Source organism: Monodelphis domestica, chromosome 7 (assembly GCF_027887165.1).
Source record: "Monodelphis domestica isolate mMonDom1 chromosome 7, mMonDom1.pri, whole genome shotgun sequence".
In the NCBI taxonomy this organism is placed as follows: Eukaryota; Metazoa; Chordata; class Mammalia; order Didelphimorphia; family Didelphidae; genus Monodelphis; species Monodelphis domestica.
In genome coordinates, this window is record NC_077233.1 from 239,460,864 (window position 1) to 239,481,978 (window position 21,115).

General features: G+C 38.5%; 1 pseudogene; it reads left to right on the plus strand.

Annotated features, from left to right (window-relative positions):
• The first annotated feature begins 12,436 nt into the window (after window positions 1–12,436).
• Window positions 12,437–13,826, plus strand: LOC100017619 (G1/S-specific cyclin-E2-like; annotated as a pseudogene).
• The last annotated feature ends 7,289 nt before the right edge of the window (window positions 13,827–21,115 follow it).

A 21,115-nucleotide genomic window follows, 5' to 3' on the forward strand; every position in this document is an offset into this window, starting at 1 on the left:
ATTTTTACTTCCACGTGTCAGAATATTTCTCACATTTTCCTTTTACTATTTTTCTAAGGAGAATGTCATCAGGGATTCATGCCATCCCTTACTAAAAATTGACTTGTCTGTGTCTCTTATTTATCACCCATTTTCTCAGATTCCTTGCTCCTTCTCGAGCCCAAACCCACTAAGGAAAATTATTTTTATAACAGCCGCTGGACGTCTGTTCTAGATAGGACCCTCCACATCCCTGCCTAATATCCCCTATCTACAGGAAGTATGTAACAACAGGAAGTCAGTGGGTTCCCAGGAAATGTAGTTCTTTTTTAGGGCTGGGACTAGAGCCAGATGAGCGATCGGGGTCAGGTGGCCAGAGATCAGGAGGAAGCAGTATCAGCAATGCCAGAGGCAGCAGCAAGGAACTGAGGAACATGGGTTCAAGCAGATGGGTGAGAGAAGTGACTTATCTCCTCTTCTCTATCTCCAGCTAAAGCCCATCCAGAAGGGAGAACAACTGGTCAAAAAGTTGGGAAAGAAAAAGGCAGCAGGTCCAAAGATTTTCTGAGAGAGAGACAGAGACAGAGACAGAGACACAGAGAGAGACAGAGACACAGAGAGAAAGAGAGAGAGACAGAGAGAGAGACAGAGAGAGGAGAGAGAGACAGAGAGAGAGAATGAGAGAGAGGAGAGAGAGACAGAGAGAGAGAATGAGAGAAAGGAGAGACAGACAGACAGAGAGACAGAGAGGGAGGGAGGGAGAGAGAGAGAGGGAAGAAGGGAGGGAGTGAGAGAGAGGGAGGAAGGAAGGGAGCGAGAGAGAGGGAGGAAGGGAGGGAGCGAGAGAGAGGGAGGAAGGGAGGGAGAGAGAGAGAGGGAGGAAGGGAGGGAGCGAGAGAGGGAGGAAGGGAGGGAGAGAGAGAGAGAGAGAGAGAGAGAGAGAGAGAGAGAGAGAGAGAGAGAGAGGAGAGAGAGAGGGAGAAGGGGAGAGAGAGAGAGAGAGAGAGAGAGAGGGAGAGAGAGAGAGAGAGAGAGAGAGAGAGAGGGAGGAGAGAGAGAGAGAGAGAGAGAGAGAGAGAGAGAGAGAGAGAGAGAGAGAGAGAGAGAGAGAGAGAGGGAGAGAGGGAGAGAGGGAGAGAAACAGAGAAACAGAGAAACAGAGAGATGGATCTGGAAAGCTTTCAGGGGCTTCTGGGAAAACCTCAGGTTGTCTCTTACCTTTCTTGGAGAGACTGAGACCATTGAGAGCTAGAGCTAAAGTTCATAATGGCTGGTTTGATTTGGGAACAGAGATGGTAAACATGGAAGATGGAAGGAGTCAAATGAGTGAGAGCTCCAAGAAAGAATGGAAGTTGGATTGGGAGACTGAATCTTTGTCATCGAAGGCAACTTGGTCATATTGGTCCCTGCCTCCATCCTGCCTGGACCCTGATAGAAGGAGTAATAAAGGCAACCCAAGCAGTCTGGGGGCTGGGTCCAGGCCTGGGGCTGGCTAAACAGTTTCTCTCCAGGAGATAAAGAAAAGCAGTGACATGATTAAATTCCCTTCCTCCTCTGTACAAGATGGTAGAAGTACATTCTAAAGTTTCCCTGTTCTTAATTCTGCTTATAATTCTTGATCTAATTAGTAATTTAATACAAACTCACTAGATACAAATATGATCAATGGTGCATCTGATCGTATGGCTTTATTCTCATATTGAGAGACGACAAGGGAGTCAATCAATGGCCTGTGGTATACAAAACCATAGGGATGGGGGGATCCAGAATAAAGTTGAAATCTGATTCTAAGTGCTGGACATTTTTCCTGGGTGGAGCTAAATGAAATGGAGCTAAATTAAAGTTTTGGTGAGTTTGATTTATTAAGTTTTTATAAGCTTAGAAAGATTCAACCATATGAACACAGACCACTTACCAACCTTAGGCTAAGTGTGAGTCATGAATAAGAAGATTTAAGCCCTGGAAGATGGTTTGGTATAGTGATATTAAAAAAAGACATCACTAAAATTTTGTTTTTAAAATTGGTACAGCATAGTTTTAACATCACTTAAGACCAGTAAAATTTATTTCACATTCTTTGGTTTTCATAAACTCCAGGGAACATTCTAATACTTGAAATAGCACTACTCACTGTTGTTAGCATTCATGCAACAGATTTATTGCATTTTTATTTTAGGTAAAGCATATTTTTATAGATCCTAGTGGTGAAGTGGATAAGGTCCAAATATCTAACTATAATAACTCCTTCCAGGCTAAGGGACCCTTTCCTTCTCCCTAGTAACTCTCCAGAATTCTGATCCCATATCACCAAATGCCTTTTGGACATTTAGAACTGATGTTCCATAGGCATCTCAAACTCACTGTGTTCAATACAGAACTTATTATTTTCCTCCTTCAAACCATCCCCTATTCCACACTTCCCCATTACTGTTTTTTAAAATAACATTTTATTGGGGGCAGCTTGGTAGCTCAGTGGATTGAGAGCCAGGTCTAGAGCCAGGAGGTCCTACCTTCAAATCTAGCCTCAGACACTTCCTAGCTGTGTGACCCTGGGCAAGTCACTTAACCCCCATTGCCTAGCCCTTACCTCTCTTCTGTCATGGAACAAATACATAGTATTGATTCTAAAACAAAAGGTAAGGGTTTAAAATATTTTTTTATTTCTTTTCCTCAATTATGTGTAAAAACAATTTTTAACATTCATTTTTTAAATGTTTAGTTCAAAATTCTCTCCATCCTTCCCTCCCATTCCCTGAAATGGTAAGTAATCTGATATCCTTTTTTACATGTACAATTATTTAAAACATTTTCCATTATTGTTGAGGGTACTACTGACATGGGCATTGCACCCCCAGAAACTCAGGCAAACTATTATCAAGGAAAATTCCTTTACTCCCTTATATCCTCATGACTCCTAGCCTAAAATATCCATTGGTCCCTATAGGACCCTGACATGACTGTCCTCCTTTGATCCTCCTTTAGATTTAAGATGGGCAGAGAGATGCACCTCCAGGCTTCTACTTGATTCTATCAGGCTACATCTCAGACATCTGTCTGTTCCCTAAAACTAAAGAATCTTTTATGAGGGTCATTCCCTATGTCTCCAGGCAGACCCCAGTCAGATAACCAAACCCCTGACTGAATGCCTGAGGGTTTACCACTCTAGATTCACGTCCACACCATGACACAGCATCTATTGTAAAGAGTATAAAATCCCCAGAACTGATGTCGTATGGGGGGACAGCTTTTCCATCCATGCTCTCCTCCCAAGGAGCAGCCTTCTGTCTTGCTGTTCCACCTGTACCATCCTCCTGGCCATTCTCAACATTACTCTCTAAATTAATAAATTTCTCTTTTTATTTTTAAGGTAAGTTTTGGAGTCTTGCATTCTTGCAAAAGGTATCCTTCCCAAACCCCAGGGGTGCACTTCTTCACCCCCACAACATCTTGGCACCCAAAGTTTTTGGCTCTCCTGAAAGCTACTCCTGTATCCTGGATCATCCACAAGGATACAGCTTCTCAGGTAGGAAGGAACCTTTTCTTTGACTCCTGAAACCCCCATATTTTGGGTGATATCTTTGTGGGACCTCTTTCATACTCTCTCCCATGGCCCCAGAGGTCAGTTGGGCCACTGGATTTGGGGTCTATCAGCCCCCCCCCCGTCTGATACTGGAAGACATTCTGGTGTGTAGGAAGTCTTGCCTCAATGTTAAACTGAGTGCTCTTGATCGTGGTCAGGCAACCTCTGTGGACTCACAGTTGTTGACCCTCCAATGTGGAATTGGCCATTCTGCATCTATATGGGACAGAGACAGAGCATACCCCGAGATTCCCCTTTGGGGTGTATACTTAAAAATTGGAAAAAATTGGCTCTAAAAGGCTTGAAGAAAAAGTAACTAATTTCTTTTTCTAATGTTGAATGACCATGTTACACCTTGATAAGCAAGAGGCTTGGCCTATCCAATATACCCTAAAATTGTAATACCATCCTCTACTCACAATTGAAATTTTTTTTATCATGCCTAGATAGCTTGTATACTCCCTTGGATAGTGGCTGTGCTGTACTTTCTCCCTTTTCCATCTGGAAAGCCTCAGGTGTGGAGTAACCACCAAGTCTGAGGTCCAAACCAGATAGGGACTAGCCACCCCAATTAAGACAAAGGGAAAAGCATCCTCACAGGTCCCTCCTATTGGGATGAGATCAAATCTAAGCAGCCTGAGAAGAAAATTCAGTTGGGTTTTTTTGTTTCTTTTTGTTTTTTTGTTTGTTTGTTTTTCTCATGTTGCATAACTGAGCAACATCAAAGGGAAAAAAAAAACACAAGGAAATTGGATTTTTGATACCCTAAATTCTATCACCAGGTGGAAATTGGACATATTTTGCAGGAAAGAGGGCATATGGACAGAAGCTCCTTACCTTTTAGCTTTATCCTCTCACTAGGCTCCCAGTTCTCTAAACTCTACTCTTTACTTGGATTTTAAGGCAAAGGCCTGCCAAGAAATCCAGGCAGAGATGATTTAAAAAAAAAAAGGAAACCAGAAAGCTATCAGTTCATTGATCAGATCTGCCTTCCTCCTCTTCTGCAGTGAGGAATAGGGTTGATTTTGAACAGAAAGACAACTGGTGAGACACCCCTACTCCTGGGATTTTTAGATGTCTTTAAAATTATCAAATGGTTTTCATCCTAGTGTATTAAAGTTGGACTAACTTTATTATTACATTTAACTTCTTGGTCTTGAAAATAAATAATCAGCCTGTTTGTCAAAAGGCTTGCTTTAAGGTTTATAGTCCTTAAAAGATTTCAAATCTCTAAATTTAAAAAAGGTCCTGTAATACTAAATGCTTTATGAAATTTTTTTAAATGTTATGTGATTTGCTTCTAAAATATGTATTTTAAGTATTGTTTGGATGTAAACAAAAGCTCATTGTAAATCTGACTGTACCATAGATTTTGTTCAATACTCAGTAGTTACCTCAGTTTACCAATTTATACTATGAACTGAAATTTATAAATGATGAGTACTATGCTAAAGATACAGTGTTTCTGTGATGTAATCATTCTTTTGGGTTACCGATTAGCAATTGAAGTGATACCAACAGAATGTTTGTTTGATTTATGATGGTAAAAGCAAGTCAGAGAAGGTGAAGAAGGTATGTTGGGTTTGAGTTCAGAAGAAAGAGGGACTTTGATCTAAAGTCCATAAAGCTTGAGTATGCAGGTTTTTGAAGGAAGAATGGAAGTTGTGTTCTGCTTTTTAAGCAGAGGGTTCTGAAGGAAAAGAGAAAGAGAGAAAGAAGGTGAAAGAGAACAGATAGATGTTCTGCTCTCATAATTGGATCTTTAACTTAGGGATAATTTCTAGAATTGATGTGTGTGGAAAGTCACAAACAATTCTGGAATTTCTCTGAAAATTCCTTAGAGAGATTCCTGACTTATCTTGTCTTAGTTCCTTCACATAGCCTAAGGTCGGGAGATGTTCTAGTCCTGCTTTGTATTTACTGTAGAGCTAACAAATTCAACACTCCTGTTCAGGTTTTGTGACTAAATTGTAATAAATTAATTACTGCCAAAATATGTAAGAATAACTGCTATAATGTAGACTCATAGGCTTTAAGGAATCCTTAGAGAGGGCAAATGAACAGAAAAGCTTGTTTGAGGTATATGGAAATTTTTTTTCTGCTGATAAGCAGAACTTCTCTCAGCTGAAATGGGTAAGACTTGTCTTCTAAGGCAAAAGGTTTCTGGGATGCAATGGCGATGAAGTACTCTAAGGAGAGAGAAAGTCCTAGGATGGTTGGAGAAGGCAACCCAAGGCTCAACTTGGAATGGGCTTTCCTGAGGTAGATCTAGGCTGCTAATCCTTGAGTGATACAATAATGGCATAAGCCAGTGACAGCCTTGGCTTGTATTTGAAGGCACTCACTGTGTCTTTTGGGACGTGAAGAAATATTTTCCCTGTCTGCCTTTCCTTTGTGACAAATTCCCATAATTGGCACATAATGCAAATTGTAAAATTAAAGTTTCCATTTCCCTACACAACCTATTAGGTTAATAATTGAAAATTCTCAAATTGTTAGGGAACATACTTTGAGAAGTAGATGAATTTTATTTATTGATGGCTTGTACTTGCAGCCTTAATTGAAGTTTGGATCTTGAGCTTGGAAATATAACCCAAAGCTTTCTGAATTTCCCCCAGAATCTGGGGTAAAAGAAATTCATCAGTAAAATATTGTTACTCAAGTGTTTATAGATGCCATATTAATGCAAATGTTTGCAAAAGGATATTCTTTAACAGAAACATCACATATCAACTCTGCAAACAACTCAGGAATCCAATTTCCTAAAGGGATCTATTCCTGTCAGAAGATGATTTCTGAAGATGAAGTCTGTTGGCTAAGATACCCAAATGCAAATGTTTAATATCAATTTCTATTTTACAAATTTTCTCTCTTTATATCTGTTGCTCTGGTTTTTGCCCCAGTCCTGGTTTCTACACTTCTGCCTTAGGGACTGATTCTCCCCCTTGTGACCTGTCTGCCAATTGGAGGAAGTAGTCGCTGGACATCCTTCAGATCTCCAACCAGGTCCCCAGCTACCTAGGACCCAGGCATTCACTGAGGACATTGCCCCTCAGACCCTATGCCCACAGCCTTTCCCTCCCTGTTATCTTAATCCCTTTTACTTTAGCTCTTAACTACCTGACCTTATTTCCTTACATTGTGGGTCTTCTCCTATGTTTTAGATCATGCATGCCCAGCCAGCTGGAAAGATAATTCTCTGATTCAACTTGGGAAGGCAGTAGTCAAAGCAGTTCCCTCTGACTGTTGGGTGTGTATGAAGTTCCCCCAAATCAGAGAGAACCTTAGCCCTCTAGCCTCCTCTGGTCTCAGTACCCTGGAGGCTTATCAAAAACCTCAGGCTTCAAGCTGATTCTCATCCACTCAAGTTTTGGCTACTGTCCTATGGGATATGTGGACCTTGCATTTGTAACCTTGTCATTTCTCTAGTTGCATCTAGGGTGAAAGCACTAATGGGAGTCACCCAGATGCCACTGCAACCTCTGCAGCCATCCCAGCCTGAAGCCCTGTACATTGCCTACAGCCAATATCTCTCTCTCCTGACAATAGGCAGGGACAGCTCTACAATCATTTTCAGCTCTGAAGAAGCTACAGAAGACTGAGACCATCACCTTTTCCCCTTACATATTTGGAGAGGGGTGAGATGACATGGGCATTGCACCCCCAGAAATTTGGAAACTATTATCGGGGAAATTCTTTTGCTCCCTTACATCCTTGTGACTCCTAGCCTAAAAAATCCATTGGTCCCTATAGGACCCTGACATGATTGTCCTCCTTTGAGTCTCCTTTAGATTTAAGATGGACAGAGAGATGCACCTCCAGGCTTCTACTTGATTCTATCAGGCTACATCTCAGACATCTGTCTGTTCCCTAAAACTAAAGAATCTTTTATGAGGGTCATTCCCTATGTCTCCAGGCAGACCCCAGTCAGATAACCAAACCCCTGACTGAATGCCTGAGGGTTTACCACTCTAGATTCACGTCCACACCATGACACAGCATCTATTGTAAAGAGTATAAAATCCCCAGAACTGATGTTGTATGGGGGACAGCTTTTCCATCCATGCTCTCCTCCCAAGGAGCAGCCTTCCATCTTGCCGTTCCATCTGTACCATCCTCCTGGCCATTCCCAACATTACTCTTTAAATTAATAAATTTCTCTTTTTATTTTTAAGATAAGTTTTGGAGTCTTGCATTCTTGCAAAAGGTATCCTTCCCGAAACCCAGGGGTGCATCTCTTCACCCCCACAACACTATCATCATACTAGTCACCTAAACTCATACAACTTTAATGTCATCCTCAGCTACTCACTCTTTCTCACTCCACATCTCTAAACCATTGCCAAATCTTATCATTTCTAAGACCTTCACAAAATCTCTTCCTTTCTGTCTACTCACATAGCCACAAGCTTACCATAGCCTCTTTTTACTTCTTGCCTAGATTTAGATAGTAATCTTCTAATTGGTCTCTTTACCTTAAGACTCTCCCCAACCCAATCCATGCTCCATCCAGCTGCCAATGTGATTTTCCTCAATCAAAGGTGTATAAATGGAGATTTTGAGCCTTTGGACTTCATCCCCCAGAAGTCCCTTAGTATTTCCCAAAATTCCCTTTTCCTGCATTCCCATGTTTTTGTGTGATTGTATTTAAGTGGCTGTGACTCCTCCCTCTTCCTCTATTGGACCTGCGGCCAGGCTGAATTCAGGTAGTTCTTTTGCCCTAGTTATTATTAATAAAACTTTTAAAATATAATATGTAGTTATTGATTATTAATTTTGAAACCCACACAAATCTGATTATATCATCCAATAAGAGCTATTCAATAAGCTCTAGTGGTTCCCCATTAACTCTAGGATATAAAATCCTCTGTTTGGCTTTAAAATCCTTTCACAATTTAGGCACAATTGGTACCTTTCACCATTTCTTATTTCTCTTTTTTTAAGCTCTTAACATCTTATAATCAATACAGTATATTGTTTCCAAAGCAGAAGAGTGGTAAGGGCTAGACAATGGTGATTAAGTAACTTGCCCAGGGTCATACAACTAGAAAGCATCAGAGGTCACATTTGAACCCAGGACCTCCTGTTTACAGACCTGGCTCTTTATCCACTGAGCCACCTACCTGCCCCCTTTCTACAGTTCTAAATATTTTATGCTTTACTCTGTTACATGCACTGTATGATTCCGTTTCCTGATGTTCCTTGAGCACAAGACTCCATTTCTCATCTTCATGCCTTTATATTGGCTGTCCCTGATGCCTGGGATAATTTCTTTCCTCACCTCCACCTTCTAGTTTACCTGCCTTCCTTCAAGATATGATTCAAATCCAAGTCTCTGCAACCTTTCTCTGTCCTGGCTGCTAGTGCCTTTACCTTTGAGATAACGTCTCTTCTGCTCTTGCACAGAATGTTGTCTCTTACATTAGACCATGAGCTTCTCAAGAGACAAATTATTTTTAACTTTCTTCGAATCTTAGTGCAGTGCCTAGCACATAGTATGCATCTTAAAAATTAATTTGTTTGTTTTTTGGTTACATTAAAACTCCCAGGTATCTTGTTTCCTCTCTCCCCTCCCCATACTAGAGAAGGTATCATTTGATGCCCAAGAAATGTACATGCAAATTATGTCTTTCATGTTTCTATTTATCAGTTCTTTCTCTAGAGGTGGACATTCACAGGTTATCATTCAAACATGAATACTCCAAATGTATATACATATACATATATATACATACATATATATATATTCTCAATCCTATTCATTTCAATTTTATGGGTCTTTCCATATATTTGTTGTTTTTTTAATTAACCTGCTCATCATTTTTATAGTGCAATATTATTCCATCACAATAATATGCCACAACTTGTTCAGCCATTCCCTATTTGATGGATATCCCTTCAGTTTCCAGGCCTTTGCTGTCTCAAAGAGAGCGGCTATAAATATTGTAAAACAAATAAGTTCTTTTTCTTTTTCCCTCTCACCTTGGGAAACAGACACAACAATGTTATTGCTGGGTCTAAGGTTATATACAGTTTTATACATCTCTGGATACAATTTCAGATTACTCTCCAAAAAGGTTAGATCAATTCACAGTTCCTCCGACCTTAGTAAACATTTAATAAATACTAGTTGACTGATTGATAATTCCTCATTCTTTGGTTCCTCCCTCTTCCACTGCTATTCAGGATTTCCTTCCCCAAATTTGGGTGTTCTAAGACTCCTTGAATCTTTGGGATTCCAGTCTTTGGGATCTCAGAATAAAATTCAAGTAAGAGGCTGAATTTCGAGTACCTTAGCTATGTTCACAATCTACTTTCACTCAGACATGGCAGGATATTTCTTCTTACCTTGTGGATTCGGATTCTATAATTGATGCACACTTTCTTATTCCAGGGTTTGGGGATTGATGAGTTCTGAGGAAATTAACAACTCTTCATCTTTCTGATCACATGATCCTCTCCATCCTTTAAAAAAAAAAAACTTCACTCAGTCATGCCTTTTCCTCAAACTATCTTCCTTTGTCTCTTCTCCCTTTTAAAGTCAGCTCCTTAGAAAGAGATGTGAATATTCATCATTCCTATTCCTAAACACCCACTCCTCAGTTCCTTGCAATCTGACAAAAGAAATGGTCCCTCCAATGTTGCAACCATTTAACCACCAAATCCAGTGGCCTTTTATTAGTGCTCATTTTATTTGACCTCAGTAGAGCTTTGGAGAGTTTTGCCTTTTCCTATTAAACACTTCTCCCTGGCTACTATAACACTGTTTTCTCTCTGTGTTTGTGCCTGTCTCTCCTCTCCCTGCCCCTTTTCCCCCTCCATTCTCTTCCCTGTCCATTTGACCACTCTGTTTCAGAATCCTTTGCTAAAGAACCATCTTTCTCTTATCCAGGAAATGTCCATCTTTAATTCTTTTCTCCTATCCCTAAATTCTTTCTCTTAGTAGTCTCATAAACTCCTATGGGTTCAACTATCTTCTCTATGAAACTAACTCTAAGATCTGTATATTCAAGCCTTAATCTCTTTTGAAGTCCAGGGTGTACTGGAGCAAGCTCAAATTGAACTGATTATTAAATTTTCAGGGTGAGCATTTACACCTTGGAAATCAGAAAATTCTACAAATCAGGGCTTGTTCTGTTGATTGTCTAAATCAGTGACATCAACTCAAATAGAAATGGGGCAACTTATACACTGGGATTCCTTTGGGCTGCATATTGGTTTAGAAAAGTACACATTAATATTATCTGTATTTTATTGTATTTTTAGTTATTTTTTAAATACTTTTCAATTATATTTTAATCCAGTTTGGGAGTATTGTGAGCCTTATGAACCTTCAGGAAGTATATTTGACACATCTGATCTAGACTCAAGAAAATGATGAAGAAAATGTTAATATTGAAAATTAAAAGTAAACATGTACCATGAGGATATCCAAAAAATCTTCATATGAGATCATAAAATTGCACTAAGACTTTTGGGACACCCTGTATTATGAATTGCCTAATGGACATTTCTCCCTGGATATATAGAAATGTCTATAGGCATTTCTAATTTTATACATTCATTCCAGTTCCCCCAAACTCATCACTTTTCTAAGTTTCCCCATTTCTGCTAAAGATAGAAGTGCCTTTCTTGTCTCTCAGGTTTGAAACCTTGGAATCATCCATGACTCTTCTCTTTCCTTCAACCACATATCCATTGAGTTGCCTGTTCTTGTCAGTGCTATCATCTCTCACATCTGTCTCCTTTTCTGTACGCTTACAGTCTCTTTCCTAGTTCCCATCCTTGTTGATTTTCTTGGTCTAATGTAATAGGTTCCTAATTGATCTCTCTGCCTCTCTTCCATTTCTAATCCATTCTCCATAAAGCTACCAAGATGGTATTCTGACATACAGATATAACCATGTCATACCTTACTCAGAAATATTCAGTGGTTCTCACTTGCCCATAAGAAAAAATGCAAAGTTCTTAGTCTCGCATTTAAAGTCCTCTATAGCATTTCCCCCACGTACCTTAGAGACAACATTGTATAACTATAGACAGTACCAAAAAAAGGGAAGAAAGAAGTTGTGGAGATGAGAAATTAAATGGGAAAGAAAGATTAAAAAAGGAAGGAGGTAAATGATTTTGGTTAAAGCCAGTCTTAAACATAGATTGTTGTCATTCAGTGATTTCACTTGTGTCTAAATCTTTGTGACCCCATTTGGGATTTTCTTGGAAGAGATACTAGAGTGGTTGTTTTTTATCTTTTCCTCCTCAGTTCCTAGTATCTATTTAATAACAGTTATTTAATTGCTCCTGAATTAAATGAAGTTGAAGACATGTACCTGATACAGAATATCTTGATTCATCAAAGGTATTACCATACATGGGGCAAATGGAAGGCTTCTTAGAGGTAGTGTTGAGTTGGTCTTTAAAAGATGATTAAGAAGTAAAAAAACAGGGGGCAGGAAAGGGAAGGATATTCATTCTCAGCATAGGGAATTTGTTGTTCAATCATGTTCCTTGTGTTTGACTATTTGTGACCCTTTTTTGGGGTTCTCTTGGCAAATATACTGGAGTGACTTGCCAGTTCCTTCTCCAGCTCATTTTAAAGATAAGACAAGTGAGGCAAACAAGGTTAAGTGATTTGTCCAGGGTCACACAGCTAGTAAATGCCTGAGACTAGATTTGAATTCAGGAAGAATGGATCTTCCTTATTCCAGGCTCAGAACTATGCCACCTAGCTAACCCAGCTGTTACATTTGAAAATTAAGGCAAACAGAGAGACAATGGCCAAGATCAATGTATTAGTTAGACTAGCAATAACTAATAAATTGGATCAAAAACCAGAGGGAATTACAAAGACTTTTAAAAGTTCAGGATATGGCAGATCTGCATCGGGGCTGATGGTGGAGCAGAACTTTTGAAGAATCCAAAGAAAAAAATGTCAAGACGAAGTAGCCATTTGCAAGCTAAACAGCAGCCCCAAACTAGTCAAACAGATTCTCCTCAGGAAACTCAATTCCTTCAAGCCAAAAAAAGGAAAACGACTCAGGATGTAAAGAAAAGAAAAGAGGAGACTGGAGCCAAGAGACAGCAATATGAAATTGGGAATTGTTGGCCACCTGTGTTATCTGGGGGCATCACTCCTTGCATTATTATTGAAATCCCACACAAAGAAACTGTCACCAGTGACTTCTCCAGGTTTACTAACTCCAGGTTTAAAAACCTTTTCATAAATCCTTCACCTCTGCCTGACCTAAGTTGGGGATGTTCTAAGGATGTCTGGTTTAATATGTTAAAAAAGGAGACCAAATATGTTCATGATAAACATTTTGAAATGCTACATTCTGATTTAGAACCACAGATGAGATCAATACTTCTAGAATGGCTTTTAGAGGTATGTGAAGTGTACACACTTCACAGGGAAACATTTTATCTTGCTCAAGATTTTTTTGATAGATTTATGCTGACACAAAAGGATATAAACAAAAATATGCTTTAGCTTATTGCTATTACCTCATTATTCATTGCTGCAAAACTTGAGGAAATCTATGCTCCTAAATTACAAGAATTTGCTTATGTTACTGATGGTGCTTGCAGTGAAGATGATATCCTAGGGATGGAACTCATTATATTAAAGGCTTTAAAGTGGGAGCTGTGTCAAGTAACAGTTATTGCCTGGTTGAATGTCTTTCTCCAAGTTGATGCTCTAAAAGATGTTCCTAAAGTACTCCTACCTCAGTATTCCCAGGAAAAGTTGGTTCAAATAGACCAGCTCCTGGATCTGTGTATTCTCTCTATTGACTCATTAGAATTCCAGTATAGAATATTGGCAGCGGCTGCTTTATGCCATTTTACCTCCATTGAAGTTGTTAAGAAAGCGTCAGGTTTAGACTGGGACAACATTTCGGAATGTGTAGAATGGATGGTACCTTTTGCCAGAGTAGTGAAGGGAGGACCTCCGGTGAAACTGAAGATTTTTAAGAAGATTTCTGTAGACGATAGACATAATATCCAGACACACACAAATTATTTGGCTATGCTGGAGGAAGTCAATTATGTGTCAGCTTTCACAAAGGTGGGACAATTGTCACCAGTGTGCAACGGAGGCATCATGACACCACCGAAGAGCACAGAAAAATCCCCAGGAAAACACTAAAGGCAAAGTTGAACTGAGCTTGCAGAGTGGATTTGTTCTAACTTGGCAGTAGAATATTATATTCCTTTTGGAGTACTAAAAAAGCTAAAACAACTTTAGTAATAGTCCTAACCAATTCAGAAATTACACTGCCATGAATGAGTTAAAAGCCTCTACCCATTCAGAATTGGATAACCATAGTTCAGATCTTAGCTGTCAAAAAAAAAAAAAACAGCTGAACTAGTTTACAAATATTAGTATTTCATTCCCAGGGTGAGAACAGATCCAGGAACTATGTAGTCAGTCTAATTTTTACCTTAGCTACATTTTGGGGGCTCGTGCAACAAAGTTCATTCTGATAAATTAGGAATGTTACTGTTTGAGATGTTTTGGACTAGATGAGTGCACTTTAAATTGTACTCTGGAAGTTCAAGAACTTATTTGATTGGTGCTAGTCAGTTAATTCTTGAAAAAATTCTTGACTGTTTACAGAGGTTTAAGTGATAGAATAAGATGATGACATTTTCATTACAGCTGTCATAGCATTCTGCTAATACATGAACTTTTGTGAATTTCAGAAAGATGAGTAAAATCTTTGGGTAAGAACAAAGAAGATAAAACAAGGAAAAGGTTGGCTTTTCTAAACTCCAGATTCAGTAAATAGCTGTGCACATCTTAATCAGAGCTTTGTTTAATATACAGGTTGTTTTAATATAAAACTTTTGTATATTATCACAATGATTTTAGAAGGGAAAACTTTTATATGAAAAATAGCTTTATATCAAAGAAAATATCCCCTTTTAAGGTACTTTTTAAAAACTGTAGAGACTAAAGTCATTTATGTTCAGAAAATTTTGGGTTCCCCTCAAAAAGTACATTATGAAAAAGGACAATATGAGATGATTTAAAGTAGAAAAGACTAAAGCAGAATAAAGATGTATATACTAGTGGCTTCTAGAAAACTTACTGGAAAAATAATGTAAGAACTCAAAGCGGGAGCACTCAAGAACTTGGTGTAAAAAGAAAAGCTTCTATATAAATATCTTAACTCAGCAGCTAAGCAACTGGACTTCATCAGAAAAAAAAAATTACACCATATTATTTCTGCTACTTGACCTGTGAAATCTTTTCTTCTTTTGAAGAAACTGCACTAAGTTAATTTTCCCTAAAATGTTTCAGTGCATTGCTTGCGGAAAACACCACCACTTATTTGTACATATATTGTATAAATGTAATATTTTAATACTGTTTATTTTAAACTTTGTTTAAAAAAATAAAGTTAATCATACTTTTTGAAAAAACAAAAACAAAAAAAAGTTCAGGATATGTTTGCTAGATATAAAGTAGTCCAGTTGGATTGTATATATTGTGGGAGGAGATCCTTGGGAAACACTAGTGGCACAAATTTATAAAGGATTTCTGAATGCCCTGTAAAAGCATTTGAACTTTATTCAGTAGACAATAGAGAGTCACCGAAATATTTTGAAGTGAGGAATTTAAAATTTTTTAAAGAGAATGGAATGGGCAGCTCTGAGAGATGGTGAATTTGTAGATATGTGGAGAAAAATAAGTAGGGACAAAAAGGAATACACCTTTTCAGCAGCACATGGTACATTCACAAAAATTGACCATGTACTAGGGCATAAAAACATTGCAAATGAGTGCAAAAAAGCAGAAATAATAAATGCAACCTTCTCAGATCACAGTGCAATGAAAATAATAATTAATAAGGGCACATGGAAAAGCAAATAAAATTAATTAGAAATTAAATAATACAATTCTCCAAAATCGGTTCATTAAAGAACAAATCATAGAAACAATTAATAATTTCATTGAAGAAAATGACAATGATGAGACATCCTTTCAAATCTATGGAATGCAGTCAAAGCAGTACTAAGGGGGAAAATGTATATCCTTGAGTTCATTAACAATTAAGGAGAGCAGAGGTCAATGAATTGGGCATGCAAATTAAAAAACTAGAAAGTGAACAAATTAAAAATCCTCAGATGAAGACTAAATTAGAAATCCTAAAAATCATAGGAGAAATTAATAAAATTGAAAGTCAAAGAACTATTGATTTAATAAATAAGACTAGGAAATTAAGGCAATCATTAAAAACTATTATGACTCTCTAATTAATCAGCTACTTAACTCATAATATATTACACTGGGCAAGTCATTTAATCCTCTTTGCCTTAACTTCCTTATCTATAAAACGAACTGGAGAAAGAAATGGCAAACCACACCAGTTTCTTTGACAAGGAATTCCCAAATGAGGACACAAAAATCAGATAGGACTAAAACTGACTAAACAGGGTTAGCCCACTATCAGAGAAAGGATTATGTAAGTGAGGCACAGGTTGAGTCCATGTCATAAGAATAATCTAACAGTCAATGATTATGGTCAGATAGACTGAGAATCTATCTGGAACCAAGTTCTCATGAAAATACACTGGGTACATGGACTAAGTGGGTGGAATATACAAAGAAGAGACAACATATATGACTCAGAGAACCGAGTCTTGTCTGGCAGGCAGAGAACCAATAAAGTTGCTGCTTTGTTTCACTGTATTTCTCTGCCTGACTTTTATTTGTTAGCACTAAACCCAAACAGACCCCTATGCCCATGTTTGTTTTAATTTGATATCCCATGGAATAAATCCACATAAGCTCTCAAGTCTATTTAACTATTATAATAGCCTAGAGTATATTTTTTATGCTTCTTCAATGTCAGAAAAAGAAAGTTCCAACAATTTTAAGTTTTTAGGAATTATTCTGCAAATCTATTATGTTGGGGAAAACAAATCTCATTCTCTACTTCCAGTGAGAAGTCTTTTAAAACTAAAGCAAGCAAACAAGAGTCACATTTGGAGGGTCATGGTTTTTCTTGCTAGATTAATTGGCATAGGAAACCTAAATTCTGAATCCTGAAATAATTTCAAAAAGAATCAACCATTGTACCAGAGTTCCATATTCTATGGTTTCCTTGCAATCTTAACTTCTAATGTTTTCCTTTTGCAGTAAGTATATCCATACACAATCTAATTTCAGGAGACCAGTGCCTCTTCCTCAATAACTAATGTTAATCTAGTCATTGTAAGACCCTCAGATTGAATCAAATTTTCTTTTAACAAAAGGCTTCATTTTTGCCATCGCAATCATAAATAAGTGTGTCTTAATTCACTAAATAGTTCAAGGAATTGTTTGGACTTGGCTGCTTTAAGGCTTCCAAAGGCAAATCCAAAGAAGGAAATGATAAGTTGCTTATACACTGCATAAAAGCAAACAAGAATGGAGACCGTATTTTAAGGAAATCCTAATACACCAGGTCAATCTAGTCCATATTTCATTCGGTGTTTATAGTCAGAAAGGATCTGGGCTCCCCCTCCCCCCAATGGCAGTAAAGTTCAGTAATGTTGAAGTTCCTAAAATATCCGCCTTTTATCATTTTCTCCTTTCCCATGTAGAAACCACCTGCTCCATTCCAGAACTTGGGTTATGCTTTTCCTTTTGTATACCTGAAACTTCTGAAATCAGGAGATCAAGGGAATGATTTAACTTCAGGAAACCTCATTTCTAAACTAAAACACATTTAGAAGAGGTAGCCACAGAGCAGGGTAAATGGCATGAAGCATACCCACTGCTGATGAGAGGAGTGGGACACTGCCAGGTGGGGAAAGGGAGGGAGACAGAGATCATAGCATCCATCAGAGACCATTTACTGGAGCTGCTATAGGGGCAGAGAGAAGGGAAGAGAGAACTGACTCTGGACTGCCATCTGGTAGCTTGCTATTTTAACTAGTCTCATTGCCTAGTATCTAAACATTGACTGGAGAAACCCCAGTTGTCCTTCCTTAGTTTTGTCTCTAGATGCCAAGGAGCTCAACATGCAGAGTCTAGGATCCTGCCATGCTCTGGAACTTGCAGCAACTGAGTGATTAAAAAACAATAAATAAATCTATGCATTTTTGTCAGAGATGGAGTCAAATTCTAGGATGATCCTTCGAAACAGAAACTCGAGGAGAGTGGAACCTATTTATAACATTGGCATTGGACTGTATTACAATTCATCTAGGCTCCCTATCAGAATTTTGTCTACAATAGAATTGTTTTGAGGTGAAAGCATTTGATTTGTAATAGATCTGAATTCAAGTTTTAAAAAAGCATAAAATTCCAGATACTACTATAGATAAGAAAAATCTGTTAAATTTCATAGCAAAGGTAAAGATGTTTATTATTAGCAATAATAGCTACATGCATACAGTAGCACTTTCAAGATTTGCAAAGCACTTTATTTTCATATGCTATCTCATCTGATCCTTCCAACAATCTTAGGAGGTAAGTACTGTTACTATCCCTATTTTGTGGATGAGGAAAATGTAGCTAAAAGAAGGTACATGACTTATACAAGTTTATATAGTTAATAAATGTCTGAAGCAGAATTCAAATTCAGGTCTTGCTGATTCCAAGTGGAGCACTATAGCCTCTGTACCACCTGGGATACAGAAAGTAAAGAAAGACTAAAGTATCATTTTAATAGATTTATTTTCCCCATTAATAAGAATAAGCAATGGGACTCTCTAACACAGCTCTTTGAAGCACCAAAACAGCTAACCAGGCTGTCTGTGCTATCCTTGTCAATTGAATTATACCATATGGACAATACATGGCTTGTCATGGATATTTCTGGGGTCCCAAAGCTCTGGGATCCCAGGGCTGCTTTTAAACATCTTTATCCTTCACCTAAAATCAGTCCAAAGTCATCAGAAGCTCAAGGCTTGCCCTAGGACCCAACCACTGGGCTGCCCCTCCACAATCTGGCAGCCACAGAAACAGCCAAGGCTCTCGTTGGACTGGAATCAACAAGGTTAAATTTTAAAACATTCTCCCATACCACAAATATTTATTAAGCACCTAATCTGTGTAGAGCTGGGTCCAGAAGGAAATACAAAGTTTAGATAATGCTGGATCTCAGCCCTCTTACAATGTAAACTTACAGAGGAAGCATGGGGGGAAGATTCTAACTTGGGAAATTGAAATACACAATATCAAATGACAAGCGTATTAGTGGGTTACAAAACAAATGTGAATTATGAAAAGGAAAGTTATTGACAACTGGAAGTATCAGAAAAAGCTTCCTAAAGGATGTGGTATTTGAGTTGGACTTTAAAATATCAGTACAAATTCAACTCGTGAAGAGATGGCATCCCAGGCATAAAAACACTTGAGCATGGCAGGGAGGTATTATAGTGAAGGATTGGTTCTAGAACAACAACCCAAAAAAAAAAAAAAACAAGTTTCACTCCACTCTGTTGCCAAAATGATCTTCGTAAGGGGCAGATTTGACTATGTGGTCCCCTCATCCCCTTCCCAATAAATTTCAGTGTCTCCTTATTATCTCTGAGAGCAAATATAAAACCCTCTCTATGGTGTTCAAAGCCCTTCATCACCTAACCATCTGCACATAGCTTTCCAGTCTTCTCACACCTTACTTATCTCCATGTACCCTGCAATCCAGTGACACTGACATCCTTGCTATTCTTCAGACACGACCCTCTATCTCCTGATTCAAGGCATTTTCACTAGTTGTCTCCCATGTCTGGAATTCTCTTTCTCCTGGTTTCCACATCCTGGCTTCCCTGACTTTCTTCAAGTGCCAGATAAAATTCCATCTACCACAAGAAGCCTCTTCTTCCCCTTTTATCCTTGTGCCTTTCCTCAGTTGATTCCAACTTATACTGTTTATGTTTTGTTAGTATATAGTTGTGTGCAAATCCTACCCCCCCCTTACACTGTGAGCTCCTTGAGATCAGGAATTGCCTTCTTCCTCCTTGGTATCCCCAGCACTTAGCACAGTACCTGGCACATAGTAGGAGCTAAATACTAAAAGGAAGAATGTGTTAATTAAAGGAAAATAATATGAGATAAGACTGAAAACCCAGAATGATACTAGATAGTGAAAGTAGTTGAGTGTCAAGCAGGAAGTTTTGAACACAGGAATGACATGACTAGATCTATGCATAAAAAAAAACATTCTGGCAGCAAAAGAAGGGATTAATTGGCAGAGGAACAGAATAGAGACAGAAACCCCTGTATGGAGGCCATTGCCACAGTCCAAGAAGGTGGTAATAAGCCTGAACTAAACCATCTCCTAGCTTTCTCACCACCCCCTGAAATACTTGTTACTCTTATCCCTCTCCATCCTCTCTGCCTCCCAGTTCTTGAACCTGGATTTGTGGTCAAATCAACTGTACTATTGTTCCCAAATCAGTGATACCAATCTACTTTCCTGTGACCTCTGGCGCTATCCTTATAACTTTCTGGTCCACAGTTCCCTTTCATGCCATCTCTACTCTCTTCAAAATGTAAGTTCTTTTAGAGTAGTGGGTATCTTCTCTTTTTCAAATTTGTGTCCCTAGAATCTGGAGTGGGAGAGATAAATCTGAAAATATGTGGCAACTGAATGTGTAGAACAAAGATAGCCTTAAGGCTAAGAAAAAGGGACTGTAAGCTCCTTGAGGACAGGAGCTATCCCTTGCTTCTCTTAGCACATTGCCTGGTACATTCTAGGTGCTTTATAAATGCTTATTAAATGAATGGATGAATGCTGATAGCAGGAACAGATATAGTAAAATCAAAGTCAACAGAAGGAACAGATTTAAAGGGAAAGATAATGAACAACCATTTTATTTGTAGAGTTTTAGATGCCTTTAGGGCATTTAGGTAGATGTGTCTTGTAGGCACTTAAAAAGGTAAGTCTGAAATTCAAAGAAGAGGCAAGAACTTAAGATATAAATATGAGGATCATCTACTTCGAAACAGCAGTCAGTCATGGAAATGAATAAAATTGAATTTTAAAAATATTGGTTTTCTAAAATTCTGAGTCCCAAATTCTCTCCCTCCCTACTCCCTGAGACACTAAACAACTTGATATAGGTTATACATGTGCAGTCAAGAAAAACATATTTCCATATTGGTCATACTATAGAAGAAGACAGAAAAAAAGTGTGAAGATTGGATTTAGCTATCTCCTGATTGTAACAATGAAGCAATCTTCAAGGAAGGAAGGAAGGAAGGAAGGAAGGAAGGAAGGAAGGAAGGAAGGAAGGAAGGAAGGAAGGAAGGAAGGAAGGAAGGAAGGAAGGAAGGAAGGAAGGAAGGAAGGAAGGAAGGAAGGAAAGAAGGAAGGAAGGAAGGAAGGAAGGAAGGAAGGAAGGAAGGAAGGAAGGAAGGAAGGAAGGAAGGAAGGAAGGAAGGAAGGAAGGAAGGAAGGAAGGAAGGAAGGAAGGAAGGAAGGAAGGAAGGAAGGAAGGAAGGAAGAGGTAGAAGATAGAGAATAAAGATGCTTAAGACATCCTTGGAGAATGTTCTCTAAGTAGAATTGGGAAGATCATGAGCCAATTTAGTGGAGAGAGAAGTGGCAGTCAGAGAAG